Genomic DNA, 21598 nt, shown 5'->3' on the forward strand with positions numbered 1-21598 from the left:
TTATATTTATTCATTCATTCATTCATTCATTCATTCATTCATTCATTCAGTGTATGCATGTGCACACTCATACATGCCTATGTGCTGTGGAGGTCAAAGGGAAACTTGAGGGAGTCAGTTTTCTCCTTCCACCACGTGGATCTGGGGATTCAAACTCAGGCCTTCAGGCTTGGTGGCAAGTACTTTTACCCTGCTGTCCATTTTGTCCAGCACACCTGTGTAACTGTGTGACTCCACCTGGCGGAGGAACTTGTTAAGTAGACCAGGCTGACCTAGAACTCCACAGAACTCCGACTGCCTCTGCCTCCCAAGAGCTGGGCTGAAAAGCGTGCACCACCATGAGCCACTCTTCTCACCCTTTATTTCTTAAAGAGGATTTAAGCTAGCTGAATCGTGGCATAATCCCTGCGCTCAGAAATCTTAGAGAAGAGAATCCCAGGCTCTAGGCTACTATATGCTAAAGGGTGAATTCCAGGTCAACCTGGCTACACCAAAAGACTTTGTCTCCCCAACAAGACAAAAATGTAAGCAAAACATGTTGCGGAATATTCTTTTACACTGTGTGAAGACGTGCAACTGTGATTGGTTTGATAAAGAGCTAAACGGCCAATAGCTAGTCAGGAAGAGGTTAGGTGGGACTTCTGAGGACAGAGTGGTCTTAGAGAAGAAGGAAGCAGGACATGCGAGGAGAGGGAAAGCTAAGAGCAGTCAGCAGGATGCAGAGGAAGCAGGACATGCAGGGGGATACGGAAAAGGCAGCACATAGAAGACTAGAAATGGGTTAAGTTATAAGAGCTAGTTGGAAACAAGCCTTAGGTAAGGCCAGGCTTTCATAATTAATAAGTCTCTGTGTCATGATTTGGGGGCTGGTGATCCAGAAAAGCCTGCTACAAAAAACAAAACAGTAACAACAGCAAAACCCCCAGAGTCTCTGAGGCTCAGGGCAACTGAGTCCTGTAGCTAGCTCACTGCGTTAAGGGTCAGATTCATTATCCGTCTGCCCATCTGGCCAGGTGCCTCTGTTGTGGTGAGTTGGTCACTGCCTTTTGGAGATTCAGTCCTTTTCTTGTATTCCAACTGTTCTCATTAAAGCCACTGTAACATTCTGAGCAGCATTGTGTGGGGAGACAAATGATGCCGGCAGATCAGGCGGCTGTATTATTCACGCTGTCTTACTTAACCCTTGGAAGAAGCCTTGGGGGGGGGGGTTATCGATGGGAAAACCACAGAGCCAGGCCCACCCAACTCATTGTATTAGCTCCTCACGGCCAGTGTCAGAAAGAAAAACAGCTCTCTGCCCTTCACAGGGCCCAAGTTCACTTCTTGTTGATCAGAAGACCCTCACTCCCCTTCCTTCCCAAGAACCAGGTATGCCAAGAATATTTTGATAGGCATTTGCTTCTACAATTTATATTAAATATGATGTCTACTTGTCCTAATTGTTATGGTAAAAATAAAACGCTGCAGATCCCCGAGTGGCAGTGGGCCACGAAGGGCAGCGAGTCCCGGGCAGGGAGCTGCATGGCGGGCGAGAGACAGAGACCTATTAGGCACGCCATGCAGAGTGAGGCTTAATATTTATTTAGTGGGTTATGAAGAGGAAAGGAAAAGGGGAAGGGGAGAAGGGAGCAGAGAGAGAGAGGCAGAGAAGGGGGGAAAGAGAAGCAGAGATGGGGAAGGGAGGAAGGGGAGAAGGTAGAGAGGCAGAAGCTGCCTCTTTGGGAGAGAGATGGAAAGGAAGGAGCTCAGGCTGGAAGTGGAAGGAGATCTGCTTGCCTCAGCAGATGAAGGGGGAACAGAATGGGTTGGGCTTGGCTTGTATCTTAAAGGATACAAAAAAAAAAAAAAGACAGACCATTACATTCCCATCTCTTTTTTTATAATAAAAGGTGGGAGGTTAGGCACAACAGGTTAAAGGAATCGGAACAGCAGATTCTCAAGACTGCTTTCTGCTTCTTTGTGGGTGTCATCTGGGGGGGGGGGGGAACCTGAGAAAGCTGGGTGCTGGTCACATCCTGGCATACCTGGTCTCTTTGCTCTTGTCCAGTGTTTGTGGTATAGAAATGTCTGGTGTCTCTTACACCTGTTTAAGGTATTGGCAGAACAGAGGACAAAGTTAAGTTTAGGGAAAAAATTTAGGATCAGAGAATTAAGAGGAGTGTATCTGACCTGTTTAAGGCAGATCCTTCAATCCGGCTCCCTGGAACTCAGAAGAATTCTTTGGGTTTATGAAAACATAAGTTTTAGACATATACATTTTATAAACAGTAGCATATTTATATCAGAAAGACTGTGACAGATATTTTTGCACAATGAAAAGTATTTTTAAGACTATGGAAGGCAACATGAAAGAGATTTGATAACTTGTACTTGCTGAAATTTGTTTGGTGAGACTGTCCTTTTAAACAACAGAACCTCTTAGCTGTCAAACTGCATCAGAGATCTTTGAGACGGATAAAATTTTTACTTGAGTTACTGATTAAAACATGACAAAGAACTTACTTGGTTGGCACCTAGAGTTACTCCTCACGGTCCTCTATGGTTGCCGAGGGTGGTATTTGCCTTCTGCTGTTTAGCGTACATCCTGCCAGCATCCAGAAGATTCTGTGGGCTAAGAAATCTGTAGGAAGCCAAGCCTACCTTGACCTGAGCAGCTAGACTGCTGATTCTGGTGATTCTGTCCACTGTCTGGAGAGCCTCAGTTTAGATGAAAGGCAGTTTTTCCTAGTGGTCAGCGCTTAACAGTTAAAACAAATTGTGGATGGATGTTGTTTTTTGTCCATTTGTCTTCTGTCTTCTTTGGAGGAAATAGAGTGCTGCTGCTAGGAGCCATCCTGTCTCTTTTTGTTATAAAAAGCCTTTTAATAATTAAGTATTTAAGCGCCATATTCCCCAGATCTCTGAGCAGTTGAGGGCTGTTTATCAGGTATTACCATAGCTTAGAATCTGCCTGGAGAGCTGGGTCCGAGTTTGAGTGTACTGGCTCTCAACTCAACAGGTAAGATTTACACTTGTAAAAAAAAAAAAAGAAAAAAAAAAACTGCTTGCAATAGAAGGTTAATGGCAGAACTGACAATAGTAGAGAACAGCTTAATATATTTTAAAACTGGGTTGGATTAAGGGATTTATGTAGCGAGGTGCTGCGGGCAGGCCTGCTTTTCATCCTTCCCGGCTCCCACATGGTTAGCTTTACACCCAAAATAACAACACACAAACTGCATTCATTTAAACACTGCCTGGCCCATTAGTTCCAGCCTCTTACTCACATCTTGATTAACCCATATCTAATAATCTGTGTAGCACCACGATTCTAGCGTACATCCATCTTGGGCTGGAACTTCTTTGCATCTGTCTCCCTGAGGAGAGGCACGGCGGTCTGACTAACTTCCCAGCATTCTGTTCTGTCTACTCCACCTACCTAAGGACTGGCCAATCAAATGGGCCAGGCAGTTTCTTTACTAACCAATGAAATCAACTCAAACAGAAGACCCTCCCACATCAGACTTAAAAGTACATACCAATTTAAAATATGAGACTTATTGCTTTTTAGTCTGGAATGAGATATAATGAACAGACAGTTATAACATTTAACAGTTAAACATAGGTGCATTTAAATTACATGTATGCACACACACAGTGAACAGAAATTGGGTGAAGTGTATGCTCTTGGTGGGCCCTACCAAAGGCCTGCTACTGTGTAAAACACACATATCACAGAGGCAACACTGGGGAACCAGGCAGGGAATACCTAAGTAAAGATGGTTGGTCTAGCCGGGCGGTGGTGGCGCACGCCTTTAATCCCAGCACTCGGGAGGCGGAGGCAGGCGGATCTCTGTGAGTTCGAGGCCAGCCTGGTCTACAAGAGCTAGTTCCAGGACAGGCTCTAAAAAAGCTGCAGAGAAACCCTGTCTCGAAAAACCAAAAAAAGAAAAAAAAAAAAAAAAAAAAAAAAGATGGTTGGTCTTGGTCACCTGACCTGGCTCTCAGTTGAAATGGTGGTGAAGTCACCTGACCTCAGTTAAGATGGTGGTAAGGGGGCTGGAGAGATGGCTCAGAGGTTAAGAGTATTGCGTACTCTTCCAAAGGTCCTGAGTTCAATTCCCAGCAACCACATCGTGGCTGTAATGGGGTCTGGTGCCCTCTTCTGGCCTGCAGGTATACACACAGACAGAATTTTGTATACATAATAAATAATAAACAAATATTTTTTTAAGAGATGGTTGTAAGGTCACCTGACCTCAGTTAAAATGGTGGTGAAGGGTTCATTGGTAGTTGTGAAGACTGTGGTTGGCTGACCGGAAGGGGAAAACTTAACACCGAAGCTGCTGGTGTGTGTAGAGGTTCAGGCAGATAGAGTGCAGAGTGGTTGTGAAGAAACCTGGTTCTCAGACACCCACGGGCGGAGAGAACGTGGGGAGAGCCTGGCCGATTATTTTTACCAATGTTATGGTAAAAATAAAACAACAGCAGGTCCCCCAGTGGTGGCAGTGAGCAGTGGGCCATGAGACCATAGTGGGCCATGAGACCATGGTGGGCCATGAAGGCAGCCAGTCCCAGGCAGGGAGCTGCGTGGTGGGTGAGAGATACTCAGCAGGTGAGAGACAGAGAAGCACCATCCAGAGAAGGTGGATATTTATTTAGTGGGTTATGGAAGGGAAGGGGAAAGGGAAGAAGGGGAGAAGAGGGAAGAGCAGAGAGAGACAGAGAGAGACAGAGAAAGAGACAGAGAGAAGGAGAGATGAGGCGGGGAGAAGTGGGGAGAAGGGAGAGAGGCAAAAGCTGCCTCTTTGGGAGAGAGACAGAAAGGAAGGGACTCAGGCTCAGAAAGAAGATCTGCTTGCCTCAGTGGACAGGGGTGGGAGGTGGAAGGGTGGGGGGTGGAGTGGGCAGGGCTTGTCTCTTAAAGGGACAAGACAGATCATTACACTAATGACCTGAAAGCAACTGAAGGAGGAAAGGGTTTATTTCATCTTACAGCTTACAGTCCATCACTGAAGAAAGCAAAGCCAAGAATTCAGGCGAGAACCTGGTGGCAGGAACTGAAGTAGAGACCATGGAGGAACACTGTGTGCTGGTTTGCTCTCTAGGGCTTGCTCAGTTCACTTTCTTATATAATCCAGAACTACCTGCTTAGGGGTGGCATTGACCACAGTGGCTATACCCTCCCACATCAATCATTAATCAAGAAAATACTCCACAAACATGCTCAAGGAGAGCAGAAGGGGTACTGACATCCCCGGAGCTGGAAGTGGTTGTGAGCGGCTCGATGTGGGTGCTGGGAATGAGCAACAAGTTCTCTCAACCACTGAGCATCTTTCTAGCCCTTTAAGCAGTTGTTTTTGAAGAACGAGCCATTTGGCTGTGTTTTCCTCAAGTTCCTTCTTTTCCAAAGATTTTGTATTTTCACAGGTTGGAGCTATCAGTGGAACATCTGCTTTCTCTACACCTACCTTGTCTGCCATTTTAAGAAGTGCAAGCTTCTTCAATCAAACTGCATTTTTCATGGTTTTCTTCCTTCCGATGAAGAGCTAAGAGCAATCAGCAGAATTGTCCCGCAGGCTGGATGTTACACTGTCATTAAAATCCCTTGCCAAGTAACGTACTCCATTACTTTTGAGCTTAGTCTTAAAATTTCAGGACCCAGAATGCAGCCAAGTTCTTTTCCAGAATCAGATACAAAGGACATCTAGCCTAGTTCCCAATTGAGTCCTTGTTCCCCACTGAAATCTTGAGCCAGGACTTCACTTATATTTCTGTGGGCACTCTGGTCTTCTGAACCCCGCTCAGTATTGACTCATTAAGCTCTAGGTACAGCGTTATAGAGCTGCCCTAGCCCACAGTTCCGAACTCTCCCACACTGTTTCTATAAACCTGTTTCAAAGGCTTAAGAAACACATGTTCAAATTTATTAGACTGGAGATCCCATGTTTTTTTTTTTTTTTTTTTTTTTTTTGGTTGCCACAAAATACAAAAGCAATTTAAGGGCAGAAATCTGTGGTAGTTTGAAGGGACTTCTTGGAAGCCCCGGGCATTTGAATACTTGGTCCCTGGTGGGTGGGGTTGTTTGGGGGAGGTTTAGGAGGTGTGGCGTGTTGGAGGAAGTATATCACATTTCCAGTGTGCTTCCTGCTTCCAGTTTGTGGTTTGGTCTGTAAGCTCTCAGGTATTTCAGTTGCTTTGCCTGTGAGTTGCCACACTTCCCTGCTGTGATGGGAATGGACTCTTATCCTTCTGGAACATAAACCCAAATAAATATAAGTTGCCTTGGCCATGGTATGTAGTGATATTTTGTTTGTGATCTAACAAATAAAGCTTGCCTGAAGAGCGCAGAGCTAAGCCACTAGTTAGCCATAGAGGTCAAGCAGTGGAGGTACACACCTTTAAGCCCAGCGGGACAGAGGTGGGCGGATCTCTGTGAGTTCAAGGCCACCCTGAGCTACAGGAGATTGAACTTGTCTAAAAGAGAAACAGAGCTCACACAAAGCATTTGGGATCACAGGGCTCTAATCCCAGCACTAGGGAGATGGAGGCCAGAGTGAGATGACCGGGTGGAGAAAGGAGTATAAGGCGGGAAGAGGCAGGAGCTTAGGGCAGCCTGAGGATTCGTAGGGACAGGGTCGCTCCTTTGGTCTGAGCATTGGTAGAGGTAAGAACTCTAGTAGCTGGCTTCTCTGCTTCTCTCATCCTTCCACTTTCACCCCTGATAGCTGAGTCCAAGTTTTTATTATTAAGACCAATTAGAATTTGAGCTACAATGGCATTCTATTCTAGCAATAGAAAAGCAATGTATACAGAAAGGGTTATTTTGTCTCACAGTTTGTAGCAGGGTGGTAAGAGCAAGCTAGCTCTGAAGGTAGGAGTCTGAGATGGGGGGTCATGCTGTATTTATAGACAGGAAGCAGAGAGATGAATGTTGGTGCTTAGCTTCCTCCTTTAAAAAAAAAAAACCGGGCGGTGGCGCAGGCCTTTAATCCCAGCAGTGGGGGAGGCAGAGGCAGGCGGATCTCTGAGTTAGAGGCCAGCTTGCTTAGTCTACAGAGAGACATGCCGATCCCCCAGTAAAACCAACCAACCAAAAAAAAAAAAACCCAAATAATTTTTATTTATTTATTTATTTTTGGTTTTTCGAGACAGGGTTTCCTTGTAGTTTCTAGAGCCTGTCCTGGAACTAGCTCTTGTAGACCAGGCTGGCCTCGAACTCAGAGATCCGCCTGCCTCTGCCTCCCGAGTGCTGCTAAATAATTTTTAAACTTTTTTTAAACGTTTGTTTGTATGTACACACGTGGGTGCTACCGTGTATATGTGGGAAGTGGGGACTATCCTGGTTCTCACCTTCCACTATATGGGTCCTGGGGTACAACTCAGGTCATCATGGTTGGGGGCAAGCGCCTCTACCTGCTGAGCCTTCTCTCTAGCCCTTACTTATTGTTTTAAAGCCCTATTTTATTTGTATTTATGTGTTTGAGTGTGTTTGTCTCCCTGGGTGGAGGCCAGATGAAGCTATCAGACTCACTGCAGGTAGCTGGAGTCATAGGCGCTCCACATTGGGTGCTGGTAACAGAATTCAGATCCTCTGCAAGAGCAGAATACGCTCCATCGCCGGCAAAAGTCATCCTGTGTTCGCTCCCAGCCCACGAGATGGTGCTGCCCATTCAGGGCGAGCGTTCTAAGTTAAAGTTGGCTAGAAACTCGCGCAAAGACACGCCCAGAGGTTGTCCCCAAGTTGATAAAGAAAGTCTATCATTACACATTTTAATAAGGACAGCCAGGACTTAATGTCAGGAGTGCCCATTACTTTGTGCACAGTCTCCATGACCTCTGGGCCTCCAGTTTGCTAAGCTGTAAATCTAAAAACAATTAAAATAGAAAAATCCCCCAACCCCGAGTTTCTAAAATTCTGAGATAGGTACCACCTATCTTACCAACCAGTCAGATATGCAAGGTTTGAGAGAGCGGCTCCATAGCTACTATTTTGGGACCCAAGGCCGATGGTTTCCCCGACCTTGCCTCTACTCTGAAACCGTCCTTGACCGCCTGTATTCATTTTGCTACCGCCTAAACCAGACGCGGAGTTCCCTTGCTAGCTAATCCTAAAAAAAAAAAAAAAAAAACAGGTTGACAACGCTTGGTGCTCAGTAGCTAAAGCTGAATACGGAACGAAGTGGTACCAGACTGGATGAAAAACGTCAATACGCCGGAGAGAAATTCTAGGAAGATTTCCCCGAAAACTGGACTGTCCGATAAAACTTGCAGAAGGCTGGGGAGCCTGAATCGCGGGAATCTGCGGGCGGGGACGCATCCCGGTGGCCGGCGACCCTGGTCCGGTGCCACCGGACCCCGCCCACCCGGAAGCGCGCGCTGCTTCCTCCCAGCCCCGCCCACTCCGGCGGCCGTCACGATCGCGCGCCGTAGGCGGAGCGGCGTGCGCTGCGGTCAGCTGATTGCTCGGGCTGGCACGTGACTCGCTCTGGGCGCAGGGGTCGAGGAAGCCGAGAGGCCGGAGCTTAGGTCCGGAAGGGATGGAGCGCTGAGCGGTTAACGTCTGCCCGGCTTCCCACCTCCGCAACCGCCGCCGCCGCCGCCTCCGAGACACCTTCCCGGGTCAGTGAGCGACAGCCCTGCCGGGAGCTGGCACTGCAGTGGCCGCCAGGGAAGGATGGGGGCGGGCGCGGGGGCCTAGACTGTGGCGTCGGAGCTGCAGCCGGCCTGGGCGCCGGGTGTCCGCATCTCCGGGCCCAGGGTTGGTGTCTTCAGAAGAAGGGGCCTTGACGGGAACTCAGTGGGCAGAAGGGAGAGGTATAGTACGTTCGGGTCCCTCTTGGGTTCGAGTCCCAGCCAGTGCTGGCCACTCGCGAGGGGGTGGAATGTAATACAATGGTTCTCCAAGGAGGATCTGGGCTGGGGTGCTGTCTCCGCTGGGTGTTCTCGCCTGTTCGGGAGGAGAAGAAATGTCAGTTTTCAGGGCTGAAGAGGTGCCTACCGCAAGCAGGGGGCGGTCACAGAGGACACAGGGTCATTGTAGGCAGTGGACGGAACAGAAATACAGGCAGCTAAAACCATTTCACCAGAACGTGGGGAGGATAGGCAAAATCTCCTGGAAAGGAACTTGTGGGCAGCCTCTCACAAGGCAAATTGAATCACCTATGAGGCATAAGGGGGAAGCGAGTGCTCTTTTTCAGAGGAAAAATGTAATATGTGTGTGTGTGTGTGTGTGTTTGGGGGGGGGGGGGGGCGCTCAGTAGTTAGTGGTGTGCTGGGGTGTGACAAGCCGGGCCCTGGAGTTCGCACTGATGGTGAGAAGATAGGTCACAGGAGGACCGATGAAACTAGTAAAAACAGACAGGAAAAAGTATGGAGGAGAGAAAACTTGAATTTGGGTCTTGGCGAGCTAGCGACGTTGGAGAACCGAGGATGGAGAACTCTCTATTCAGGGAAGGCCGCAGGATTTGAGGGCCTGGCAAGAGGGAAGGCATGTTTCGGGGTGCCAAGGCCAGGTTTGAAGTCAGCTGCATTGTGGAGCAGTGGGGTTAGCTCTGAGGCCTAGTGACACCTGTCAACTAAGTGCACACTCAGTACCAGAGGCTATGGGGACGCCAAGGCTTAGGAAGCAGACTCAGTCTCTGTTCTCACCGGGTTTACAGACAATTATGCAGGAGGGAGGTTTTAATAATACTCGTACGAGTTGGGTGTGGTAGCGCAGACCTTACTTAAAACCTCACACTTGGGAGGCAGAGCCAGCCAGAGCTGGATAGTGAGAGCATGTCTGAAACACGGAGAATGTTATCCAAGGGTAGAATGTGCTCCGGAGGAGCAGTAGCGTGCTGCAGAGGTGTCCCCGGAGTAGGACCTCTGTGGGAGAGTCACGGAAGGCTTTGCTGACGAGTTGACCTGCAGGAAGGTCTGAGAAGAGGTTGGTGGAAAGGGGGAATGAGCAGCCAGGAGTGAAAAGAGCATTCCTAGCCGAGGGAACAGAATCTGTCAAGGCCCCGAAATGAGAGGAGGAATATACCTTTCTAGAAATCAGGGGGCGCCTGGGATGGGGAGTGGACAGACTGGCAGAGATGCATGCCATGCATGTGTCGAGAGCTGGGGGAGGCTTTCCAGGGCTTTCCTGTTAGGAGCACAGAGGATTTGTAGGCTGCGGGGAGAGTTGGGCTGTGGCTTTAGAAGACATAGTTTTGTGAAGATGTGGATGGTGGTATAAGCCAACGAGACTAGCTCAGGGGCAGTGCAGGCCACTGAAGGATTGTAAGGAATTGGGGAGGGAAAGGAAGATTACGTTCCACTTGCCCTTCCGGGAGGTAGTTGTTATGGTGCTCTAAGTCAACCTGAAGTGTACAATGGAGGCCAGATCTTCCTGACGTTTGTTGGAGGAGACTCTTGCCAAAATGTGTTTAAATTTATCTCTTTGTAATGCTATCTGTTGCCTTTTCCCGATTCATTGTGTAGATAGGAACCCATTTAGACTCTTGGGCTAGAAGCAGAGAAGCCAAGTGACTTGTGTAACGTAACTTCCATGGTTTCTGACCTCAGATGCAATTCATGGTGATTACCTGTGCAGTAACCATAGCCACATAAGAAGGGTAAGGTTTGAAGGTGCGCGGCATCTCCGATTCAAAGCTTTTGGTGAAACTTTACCTGGTTAGGGCTGCTTCAAGGGATTCTGCAGTTTTAGATTTGTGTTTTAGAAACAGCTGCTGTGAGCTGGGCCTGGTATCTGGTACACACTGACATTCCAGCACTGGGGAGGCGGAGGCAGGAGGGCCTGCCCAAGTTGGAGCAGCCTGGCATATACAGTGAGTTTCAGACCAGCCAGGGCTGCATAGCAAGACCCTGTCTGGGAAAGCCTGGGGCTGCTTTTCTGTGTACTGTGTGGCTGGAGGAGATAAGGAGCAACAGGGTGAGCTGAAGTGCATCAGGTGTTGATCACAGCTCTTTGGCAACAAGCGAGTCTTCATTGTGCTGAAGTCTCAGACTCTACGGGATCCTTTTCCCTTTTGTTTCTTTTGCAGATACTAGATCTCAAGAAACAGTACTCTGCATCCTGAATGTTGGAAGCTGGGTGATCACTCTAATTCCGAATTTAAAACAAGACAGGAGATTTTTATTTATTTACTTACTTATTTTGAGACAGTGTCTCACTATGTAGCCCTGGCTGTCCTGGAACTAACTAACTCTCTCTCTCTCTCTCTCTCTCTCTCTCTCTCTCTCTCTCTCTCTCTCTCTCTCTCTCTTTCTCTTTCTCTGTCTCTCTCTCTTTCTCTTTAAAAAAGACTTATTATGTATACAGTGTTCTGCCTGTGTGTATGCCTGCACACCACAAGAGGGCACCAGATCTCATTGATGGTTGTGAGCAACCATGTGGATGCTGGGAATTGAACTCAGGACCTCTAGAAGAGCAGACAGGACTCTTAACCCCTGAGCCATCTCTCTACGCCCCCTGGAACTCAATAATGTAGATGAGGCTGACTTCGAACTCACAGACTGCCTCCTGAGTGATGAGATTAAAGAACTAGCTCTGTCTCTGTCTCTCTCTCTCTCTTTGTGTGTGTGTGTGTGTGTGCCCGCGCACATACATGCTCATTTATTTATTTATTTTATTTTTGAGGCAGGTTTCTCTGTAGACCAGAGTGTCCTCAAACTCAGAAATTCGCCTGCTTTTGCCTCCTGAGTGCTGATGTGCCTGTGTGTTTATAAATCTTAGCAGTTTCATTTACTTTAGTTGTTGTTTTTAAACGGAAACATAAGGTTTTCAGAAATTGGATTCTGTGATTATTGTAACTTGTAATGTCCGTCGGTCAAGAGCAAGACTAGCACGGCGCACTGAACCTTTGTAACGGGCCTCTGCACTCCTCCAGCCCCTGGTTGGTAGTCATTCTTCTTTAAACCGTGTTTCCCAGGCTGTCCCGGAACTACCCATCCTCGTGGTCCACCTCCCAAGTGCTGGGCTTGATTCTGCTTAGGAACCTTTCGTAGTTTGTCCTTGCACGTGTCGAGATCTGTCTGAGGGGCGTCGCTTCCACTGTCTGGATGTGGAGCTTTATTGCATTTTAGCTCCACATCAGTTTGCATTTGATTTCCATTTCATCAGTGCTTTTAAGACAACATTAGTGTGTTGTTCTTGGAAAGAGCTTGGACATTAAACCAGGGTGATCTGAAATTCCTTTTTGTAGGGTCACGTGTAGCCTAGGACAGCCGTGAACCCACCTTTCACCTATAGTCTGGGTAACAAAAATACCATTCTCCAGTGGGAACTGTACTTAAAACAATATACTGTTGTACAGACGTACTGCATTTACTGAGTGCAGAGGCTTGAGTTGGGTAGTCGGTGGAGGAGAGAGAGGTGCTTATGTTTAGCAGGAAAAAAGATGGCTCCTTAGCTATGGATCTAAAGTGAGGAACATGATTGTGCGTTGCAATATTGGCATTTTATAGAAAGAGGCTGATGCTGATTGTGATGCAGGCCTTAATCTTTATACTTGGGAGACAGAGGCACATCAATCTCTGTGAGCTCAGTGTCAGCCAGGGCTACTTATTGAGACGCATGGGTGGGGAGATAGTGAGGGTGGGCAGGCGGAGAGGCATTTCCTAAGCGTTTAAAGTAGACTGAATGAATAGGAAGTTTTTTTCTATGAGTTAACCCAATTAACTGGTATATTAACTTTTTAAAAGAAATTATTTTTATTTTGTGTGTATGAATGTTTTGTCTGCATGTATGTTGTGTGTACCACATGTTCCCGGTTTCTGTGGAAGCCAGAAGGCATTGGATCCCCTGGAGCTGGAGTTACTGGTGGTTGTGAGCTACTGTGTAAGTGTTGGGAGCTGAACCTGGGTCTTCTGCCATAGCAACAAGTGCTCTTCCCTGCTGAGCCGTCTCCAGCCGTCTAACTTCACCGTTTAGCTTGTGCGCTCGCTTGGCGCTTCAGAGCTGCAGTGCTAAGGACAGTTTTAGACATTTAGGCTGTCCTACGTCTAGATTCCTCCACCACGTCCTGATTAGTGATCCTCACATCAGGACAGCTCGAAACAGCCCTGTGCATGTCTCACGGAGACAGATAAGCATGCAGTATTCTCACTGTGTTGGACAAATACATGATGAAGACACAGAAAATAAGAGTAATATTTCTGTAAGCTGCTTGTTTTGATGGCTGTTAGTATTGACTACAGAAACTACATTTTAATATTTCTAATTGTATGAAAACCTTGAGTTCTCTGTCAGTCTTGGTGTAGTTACCAGCTGTGCAGTTACCAGCCTTTGGACAGATACCTTCATTAACTGTTCTCTGCTCTGAAGGATCAGTGCTTACATCTGCTCTGAAGGAATTTAGCACCAAATTGCGGAACATACCGAAGCGCTTTTCAGTACTCACGATTCAGTGTGTTGTCCTTGAAGCAGTTCTAAGAGGGGAAGTAGGGTGGGGTTCAGGGAATTGAGTCAGTCTTGTACTTAGCCCCGATTTTAAGCCTTTAACTTGAATTTCAGACCTTAGCGCAGAGTGCACCAGGGTCTAGTCAGGATGATCAGTCATCACCCAGAGCAGAGGGGAGTGCGGTCAGGGAGGAGTATGGATGGCTTCGGCTGTCCCTGTGGTCCACTTTGTGTGGTGGTCAGGGAGGAGTACGGATGGCTTCGGCTGTCCCTGTGGTCCACTTTGTGTGGTGGTCAGGGAGGAGTATGGATGGCTTCGGCTGTCCCTGTGGTCCACTTTGGGTGGCGGTCAGGTGACAACTTGGAGCAGTCACTCCCCGCCCACCTGGTGGGTGCAGGATCCTGCGTACACCAGAGCTGACCTGTGAACTCTGGGTGGCTCTCCTGTCTTTGCCTCTGTCTCCATGTGGAGTGCTCACCACAGTTGCCCCTCAAGCCATCTTTTACTCAGGCTGTGGATAGAGCTTGGGTCACCAAGTGGTGCAGCTAGGGCTCTTAGGACTGAGCCATTGCCTTGGCTCTGCCCTTTTGCTTTGTGAGCTGGGGTTTCATACTCTAGCCCAGGCTGGCCTGGCACTCCCTCTAAAGTCCAGGCTGCTAGCCTCAAACTCCACCTTCCTGTCTCCTAGATGCTAAGATTCCAAACACGAGCCCCCTTAATGACTCTGAATAATAGACATGGTGGTCAGTGTGCCAGTTCACGCACAGGAGCTTCACCAGAAATGACTAGGTGCTTTCCAGCGTTGTGTTTGGCATGACTGACTTTTATTCTTTTTGAACAGTCAGTGACGACCTTGAACTTCGGATCCGGCCTCCCTAGTGCTAGGAATACAGGTTTGTGCAACCACACACAGTAGTTTATGTGGTGTTGGGGATAGAACGCGGGGCTTCAGCCTTGCTAGGCAAGCACCGTGCCAACCCAGCTACCTTCCCCAGCTCCAAAGAATGAGTTTTGAGTAGACCACGAGAGGACAGTGGACTGGGTTAGTAACCAGGGTGCCATTTGCTGGGCTGGTCCTAACCTGCCTCAGATCTTCCTGTTTGTTATAGTCATCTGCATAAAAGCAAGGCTCTCTTTTCTCAAATCTATTTCTTGACAACTGGGATGACGAAATACTAGTTTATAAACTAAAGTGATTGAAGATTGTTTTCTTTCATATTTAAATGCACCGAAGACATTTAGGTAGTTCCCCAAAATACAAAAACAGGGTTTCTCTGTGTTACTCATTTTGTTTGGAGCCTGTTCTGGAACTAGCTCTTATAGACCAGGCTGGCCTCAAACTCAGAGATCCGCCTGCCTCTGCCTCCCGAGTGCTGGGATTAAAGGTGAGCGCTGCCGCCACCCAGCAGGTTTATGTAGTTAATATTTTTTCACTTGAAAGTAAACTTGAAGAAGTTATAAGTATTTATTGATGTTACATGGTCTTAACAATTCTAAGATCTCAAGAATGCTGGAAATATTGAAAGGTGAGCACTCCCTGTAGTTGCTGGAAATGTTTAAACAGGCTGGGAATAAGTCCCTCCCACAACCACAAGTAAAAGGCCTCTGCTTTGAAGGTAAAATACTTTGTAATCAAAGAGGAAACATATTTTCAAGGACCAAAAAAGTTATTTTGCACCTAGACCGTCTTCCAGCCTTAATTCCTGTGGAATTTAAACTACTGTTAGAGATGAGTATATTTAAGAGAAATGGTGTACTGCTAACCCGCCTGCCTGTCTGCTGCTGTCCGTTCTTCTGAGACAAGGTCTTACTGGCTATAGTTCAGGCTGACCTGAACTCGGTTGTCACTTAGCCTAGCCTCAAACTTGCCTCAGTTTTCCAAGTGCTAAGGTTATAGGTGTGAGCCATGCAGCTGGGCTAATTATAGGTGTGAGCAGCCGCAGCTGGGTTCAAGCACTAGCATCAGTGCAGGCTTGGGGTACTTACCGGGACACGTTCCTGTTCTCTGTGGTTGTCCCTCTTTGGGGTTTGTCTTCCACTCTCCAGTCAAAGCAGCAATGCTAGCAGATCTGCGCAGGCCCAGTACCCCACCTTTTGTGGTCCTGTGCAAGTTGCTACATTGTTGTTTTTATTTTACATTTAAGTTAGTGTGGTATGAAAGTAATTCTAGCCTTCAGATCAGCCTAGGTAAGAGACGTGACGATTAATCCCAGAGCTTAGAACCCAGGCTTTTCCTTCCTACTTGTGCTTTGTTCCCTTGGGCTGCTCCTGTATTGCACTGAGGTTGTTTTCCTGTCTTGGCCTCTACATGAGCCTCTCTCTCATCCCTCTCTTTATCTCTGTGCCTTTGCCTACCAGATCTGTGGCCATCATCGGAAGTTACTTGATACCAGGGACTGCAGTTAATTTGTTTTGCTTCCCAGAGGCAACCCCAGTTCTGGGACTTGAGATGAATAAGATCCTAAATTGAAAACAGCCACTAGTTAAATAAGAGATGAGACATAAAATATGTCTTAACGCAGTTATAATGTTTACCTGGGTTTAATGAACCTGGGTTGAGAGTGGTGCAGTGGAATATATATGTTGATTGATTTGGACTTAGTTGAGAAAATGACTTAGATACTTTATTTATTTACTTATTTTTATTTTACATGCATTGATGTTTTGCCTGTGTGTGTGTGTGCGCGCGCGTGCACGCGCGCGCCTTTGTAAGGCTGTTGGGGCCCCTGGAGCTGTAGTTACAGACAGTTGTGAGCTGCCTTGTGGGTGCTGGGAATTGAACCCCGGTCCTTTGAAAGAGTAGTCAGTGCTCTTAACTGCTGAGCTTGCAGGTTTTTATAAACAGGTGCTGAATGGACCTGAACAGAGAGGCAGCATGGGAAAGGTAGCTAAGGGCAGGCTTGAGGTTAAGGTGGAATTGGATCCAGGAAGGTTTGAGGATATGGCCGGAAAACCTCATCTAAGAACTGATGGGCAGATTCAAATTTCGTTCCATGTGGGAGCCAGAACCTAGTGCACATGTGTAATGAGTTATTCATCCTTCTGTTACCCGAGAGGAAACAGCGTGGGCACAAAGCCATCTGTCACTTGTCCATGTGACATTCACAATGCTTTATGTTCTGTTCTTGGTAAGTTCACACATCCACTCAAGACAGGAGTTCACTGTGTCGCCCAGCCCGGCCTGAGTTCTAGATCCTCCCGCCTCAGCTTCCCAGTGCTGGGGTTATAGCTGAACTGCGCGCTCTCTCTCAAGACAAGCTCTCACTGGAACTGAAAGCATTTGCCACCGTGTCTACCTAGCAAGTGTTCATTCTTGAGCAAAGCGGAAGTTTACCTAGATTTTATTTTGTTCTGTACTCTTAGCATTTGTTTTTGTTTGCTTAATAAGTGTGCTAGTTACCATCAAATACATGCAAAAAGTGGGTCTGTGTATATGTCTGTATGTGTTCAGACATGTCCACACATGTATCATTCTAAACTCAGTGTAGTTCAAATAACTTTAGTGTTACAACTCTAACTGTTCTAATTGCTGTGTGTTCTTTGGAAACACTCTGCAATTAGCCATTTTTTTTGTTTTGTTTTGTTTTTGTTTTCCAAGACAAGGTTTCTCTGTGGTCCTGACTGTCGTGGAACACACTCTGTAGACGAGGTTGGCCTTGAAATCAGAAATCTGCCTGTCTCTGACCCCCAAGTGCTGGGATCAAAGGTGTGCTTCACTATGCCCAGCTATCTTCTATTGCATAGTATTGCCACCTCTTACAACGCTAAACTCATTGTGTTATCATGGGAACACCTTCCTCCTCTGCCCCCCAATATAGAGTCTTTATGTAGCTCTGTCTTGGAACTCACTATGTAGATCAAGCTGGCCTTGAATTCACTGTTCCACCTGCCTCTGCCTCCTGAGTGCTGGGTTTAAGGCATGCTCTACCACACCTGGCTGGTAACACCTTATTTTGATACAGTGGTTCTGAAACCTGTTTATAATCTGATTTTCCTGCAGGATGTTTTTAAAAATAATTTTTAAATTATTTAGTTTATTGTTACAGTGTTTGTGATGCATATGTGAGTTTGGATACATGCATGCTGTGGTGTACATGTGACGGCAGAAGACAACTTGCCAGAGCCAGTTCTCTCCTTCCACAGAGAGGTAGCTTCAGTCACCTCCCTGGCCTCCTCCTATCATTTTGCATGCAGTGATAAGCTGAGCTGGGACAGTCCCCTTCTTTATGTTGTCTGAGCAGTGCTGGCTCTGGTCCTTCTTTGGCGCTGCCTGGAGCGGGCATGGAGTGGGCATTAGGGTTCTCTCTGGCCATATTCACAGTGAGATGAAATTGCTGTTGGCCAGCCTTGATCCTGGTGCTTCACACATGGTTATAATAGCGTAAAGTAGTCTTGTCTTTCTCTCGTTTTATCTCCCCACTCTCCCCCTTTCTTTGTCTGTGTGGGAGCATGCTTGCCGCAGGGCATTTGTGGAGCCTATTTTCTCTCCTTCCATCTTCACATGGTTCTGGGAATCAGAGTGATGTAGTCAGGCCTGGTGGCAAGAGCCTTTTCCACTGGGCCGTTAGCCAGACTCTGGTGTTCTGTGTTGTGATGCTGTTTGCTAGTCTCTGAACTCTTCAGCTCTTGTGATGGGCTTGGCTTTGTGCCTACAAGGTAAGGACACCTGGTAGGCTGGGAAGTAGCTGGAGCTGGAGTGCACATCTGACGAGAGAGGTCCTAGGTGTGAGCTCCAGCAACACAAAATACAGAAGATAAAGCTGAGCCAGACGGTGCCCACACCTTATCCCCCACTGCTTGGAAAGCTGAGGCAGGAGGGTGCGTGAGCCCAGGCATTTAAGACTGGTCTGGGCAGTATAATGAAAATTTGTCCCAGATACAGAAATAAATAAGCATGGACACATAACACCTATTTGAACATCCCTTTGTTAAAATAGTAATGTGTGTTTAGATACAGTGTATCTAAAGTATTACCATTTTAGACATTAGAGTTTTGAAAACAATTTTACTACTTAGCTGTCTGGTTAGGTTTCTGTTGACTGTGATAAACACTGACCAAAACCAGCTTGGGAGGAAAGGGTCTATTTCACCTCATCGGTTATAGTAGTCAGAGGGAAGACAGGGCAGGAACCTGGAGGCAGGAGCTAAAGGTAAAGGCAGTGGAGAAATGCTGCTTGCAGCCCTGGCACCGCCCTGGACTCTGCCTTCCCACAGCAAGAATCAGGAAAATGCTCCTCCAGCTTGCCCACAGCCTGGAGGCATTTTCTCTCTGAGGTTTCCTCTTCCCAAATGACCTTAGCTTGTGCCAGGTTTACAAAAGGCCGCTCAGTACTGTACCCCAGACTGGCCTTGAACTTTTAATTACAAGTATGCCACCACACCTGGCTTTCTATAATCTAAATCAGTGGTGACAAGATGTTATAGCTTCACTAACTCTTAAGTGAATTTGTATTTTGTCAGTCAAGACAGCTTATCAATAGTGTATGAATTTTATTTGTAATAAAATGAACATTTCTCTCATCACTCAAGAAATTCGTGTTCATTGTTGCCCTTCACAGATACAGTATTGCTCCTTCCTTTCTGCCTATACCTGTGAAATTTTTGCTGTTCATTGTCATTCATCCTATTTTGTGTTTTTTATTTTAAATAAAACACAAGACTGAGAAAGGGGGGAAGCTGGAGGATGTGACTGACTCTCCACACAGAAATAAATATCAATTAGATAACAGTATCAAAGGTCATGACTAGCATGTCCACCAAACTAGCTTCTGACTAAAATGGGCTCACTTTCCCAACACAAACAACCACAGATCTGTCTGGTCAGGCTAGGTGGAGACACTGCTTGTAGACTGCCGGTGACAGGTAGTGCCGGAGCCCAGAGAGTGGCAGCGAGCTCTGCGGCCTCCCAGCTTTCTCCCTTGCCAGGTGCATTGCACTAGAGTCGGGAAGGAAACAGAGCAGAGCAGAGCAGTTGGTCCTCAGACTGATTTTATATGGGAAGGCCTATCTAGTTAGTTAAGTGAAGTTGACAGAGAAATACCAGGAACCTGGAATGAGTAGACAGCTATAAAAATGGCCAACACAGTTGCTTCCCCTTTGTTCCTTCCTTTCTGTTTCATTAAAAAAAAAAAAAAACAATAGAAAAAGACCAGGTATGCCTGTTGGTGCTTGTAATCCCAGCACTAGTGAAGCTGAGACAGGTGGATCTGTGGGGCTGAAGGCCAGTGAGAGACCCTGTCTCAGACAGGGTGGTGGATGTTGGAGGAGCATACCTAGAACTGCCCTCTGGCCCCTACACATACACACATGTACATATATGTGAGCACGTAATTTGAAAAGGAACTGTAAGAGAAGGCACCCGAATGGTTGGTAAGGTGAAAAGATTTCACCTCACCTCGTGGGAACGCAGGACACCCCTGCGGCCACTGACGGCTGGAGATGGAGCAGGCGGGACCACTGGAGCTTGAGCACTTTAATAATGGAGAACAGAAGATGCTCTCTTCTGGAAAACAGTTTGGCAGCTGCTCTGAGGTCAAAGAAACCATAGTGATCTGCTTAGAAAGTGCACTTCCGGCTGGCAGTGGTGGCTCACGACTCTAAACCCAGAACTCGGGAGCCAGAGGCAGGTGGATCTCTGAGTTGAAGACCAGTCTGCTCTATAGTGTGAGTTTCTGGACAGCCAGGGATACACAGAGAAACCCTGTATTAACACCCCCTCCCACAAAGTTCATTTCTGCAACGTTCTCCCAAGATAAATGGAAACATGATTTGACAGAATTCTTTGTTCATAAAATGCCTTGCGTTCCAGTGTCCGTCTGCAGGTGTAAGCAGAGCCTTTGGAGGCGCACAGTGGCGTTCCGAGCAGTGCAGGAGCGTTTGCAGCTGCAGAAGCCGGGCCTTCAGAGCACATCTGCTTCCACCAGCACATTAGCAGTGGAATTCTGTGTCCAGGAACAGTGGAGTAGGACTGATAGGCCGGACGAGGTTTAAGGAGATGGTCTCAGGTGGTTCTGAGTGTTGAGGTTGTAAGCACATGCCACTACATGCCTGACTCTGCTTTTGAGTTCTGGGACAGGATCTTGCTGTGTAAGTCACTCAGCCTTGAACTCCTGGTAATCCTGTTTCAGCCTCTCAAGTGAATCACCCCAGAGAGCACACAGTACAACAGAAACCAGAGAGACACTGCCTCAGCAAATAAACAGTCAGTTCTCCTACCTGCACACATGCAGTGCACACATGCACATGCTAGCATTCCTCTCCGGCCCAGCACAGGAAAGAGCCCTTTAGAGTACGCAGCCTTCTGAGTCCAGGCTAGACTCGGATCCCAGTTGTGTGCTGTGCCCTCAGGTACACAACTAAGCAGTGAGCTTCTCAGGGTTATTGTGAGAATGGAACGTGGCAGCTTGGAGACCCGCGTGTTTTAGTACCAAATGCAGTGACCACCTTGCCGTCTTTTCTCGTCTCCCTAAAGGGCTCCGGCTCAAAGCGAGACTTAGAGAGCTTTCTGGTTTGCCCAGACTCTGCTCTGTTGTGTGGAGAAAGATTTGTGATATTATTTCCTTTTATCCTGGTAAAGGCTCAGTGGAGGAGAAAGGCATGCGCTATTCATAGATGGAAAATAGGGTCTTCAGTGTTCTTTGGGACATCGCGGGCTAAAACGGTCTAGAGTGGTGAGATGGCCATCCACTGCCACCCTGGACTCAGGCGGCGGAGCTCAGGGCACACGCTCTTGTCAGTCAGAGCAGGTGGTTTCCTTACCTGCTGTCTGGGGAGAGAGCTAGTAGAAAAATACATCCACAAGTACCCTTTACCAGATTTTCTGGTGTAAACATAGAGCAAAACATCAAATTTCCCCTGAGGCCATCAAGGAAATTGGTATTATTAAAGGTGGCTCAGACTGGGCTAACACACGGGCCTGTAGTCCTGTCTACTTGGGATGCCTAGGCAGGAGAAACCCAAGGCCTCCCCCCTAGGGTATTAGAGACTCCAAGCCTAATTTAGGCAGTTCAGTGAAACCCTGTCTCTGAGGACTGGGAAAGGACTTGGTGTTTATCTGAGGTGCCTGAGGCCCCGGGTTTAATCTCCATATTGTTAAACAAACAAAACAACCCGAGGCTTAAAGATGCCAGTAGATTTTCTGATAGACTAGTGTAGTACAGTCAGGATGATAGTCTCCTGATTGCTACCTGGAGTAAAATAGTGTGGTGACTGTAGAGTATTAGGTGGAA

The 21598-nt window shown here is 47.2% G+C and overlaps 1 protein-coding gene across 2 annotated transcripts in view; it reads left to right on the plus strand.

Annotated features, from left to right (window-relative positions):
- Positions 1–8443: 8443 nt before the first annotated feature.
- The window catches only part of Atp6v1c1 (ATPase H+ transporting V1 subunit C1), a 31884-nt gene continuing 18729 nt past the window's right edge, over positions 8444–21598 (plus strand). The window contains exon 1 of one of the 2 annotated variants that reach the window (XM_038342911.2): positions 8444–8601. The gene's annotated coding sequence lies outside the window, so the exon portion shown is untranslated. Of the gene's footprint in view, positions 8602–8775; positions 8797–21598 lie in introns of those variants that run through there. The other variant, XM_038342912.2, reaches the window with a different exon arrangement.

The sequence above is a fragment of the Arvicola amphibius genome, chromosome 9 (assembly GCF_903992535.2).
Source record: "Arvicola amphibius chromosome 9, mArvAmp1.2, whole genome shotgun sequence".
Taxonomy (NCBI): Eukaryota; Metazoa; Chordata; class Mammalia; order Rodentia; family Cricetidae; genus Arvicola; species Arvicola amphibius.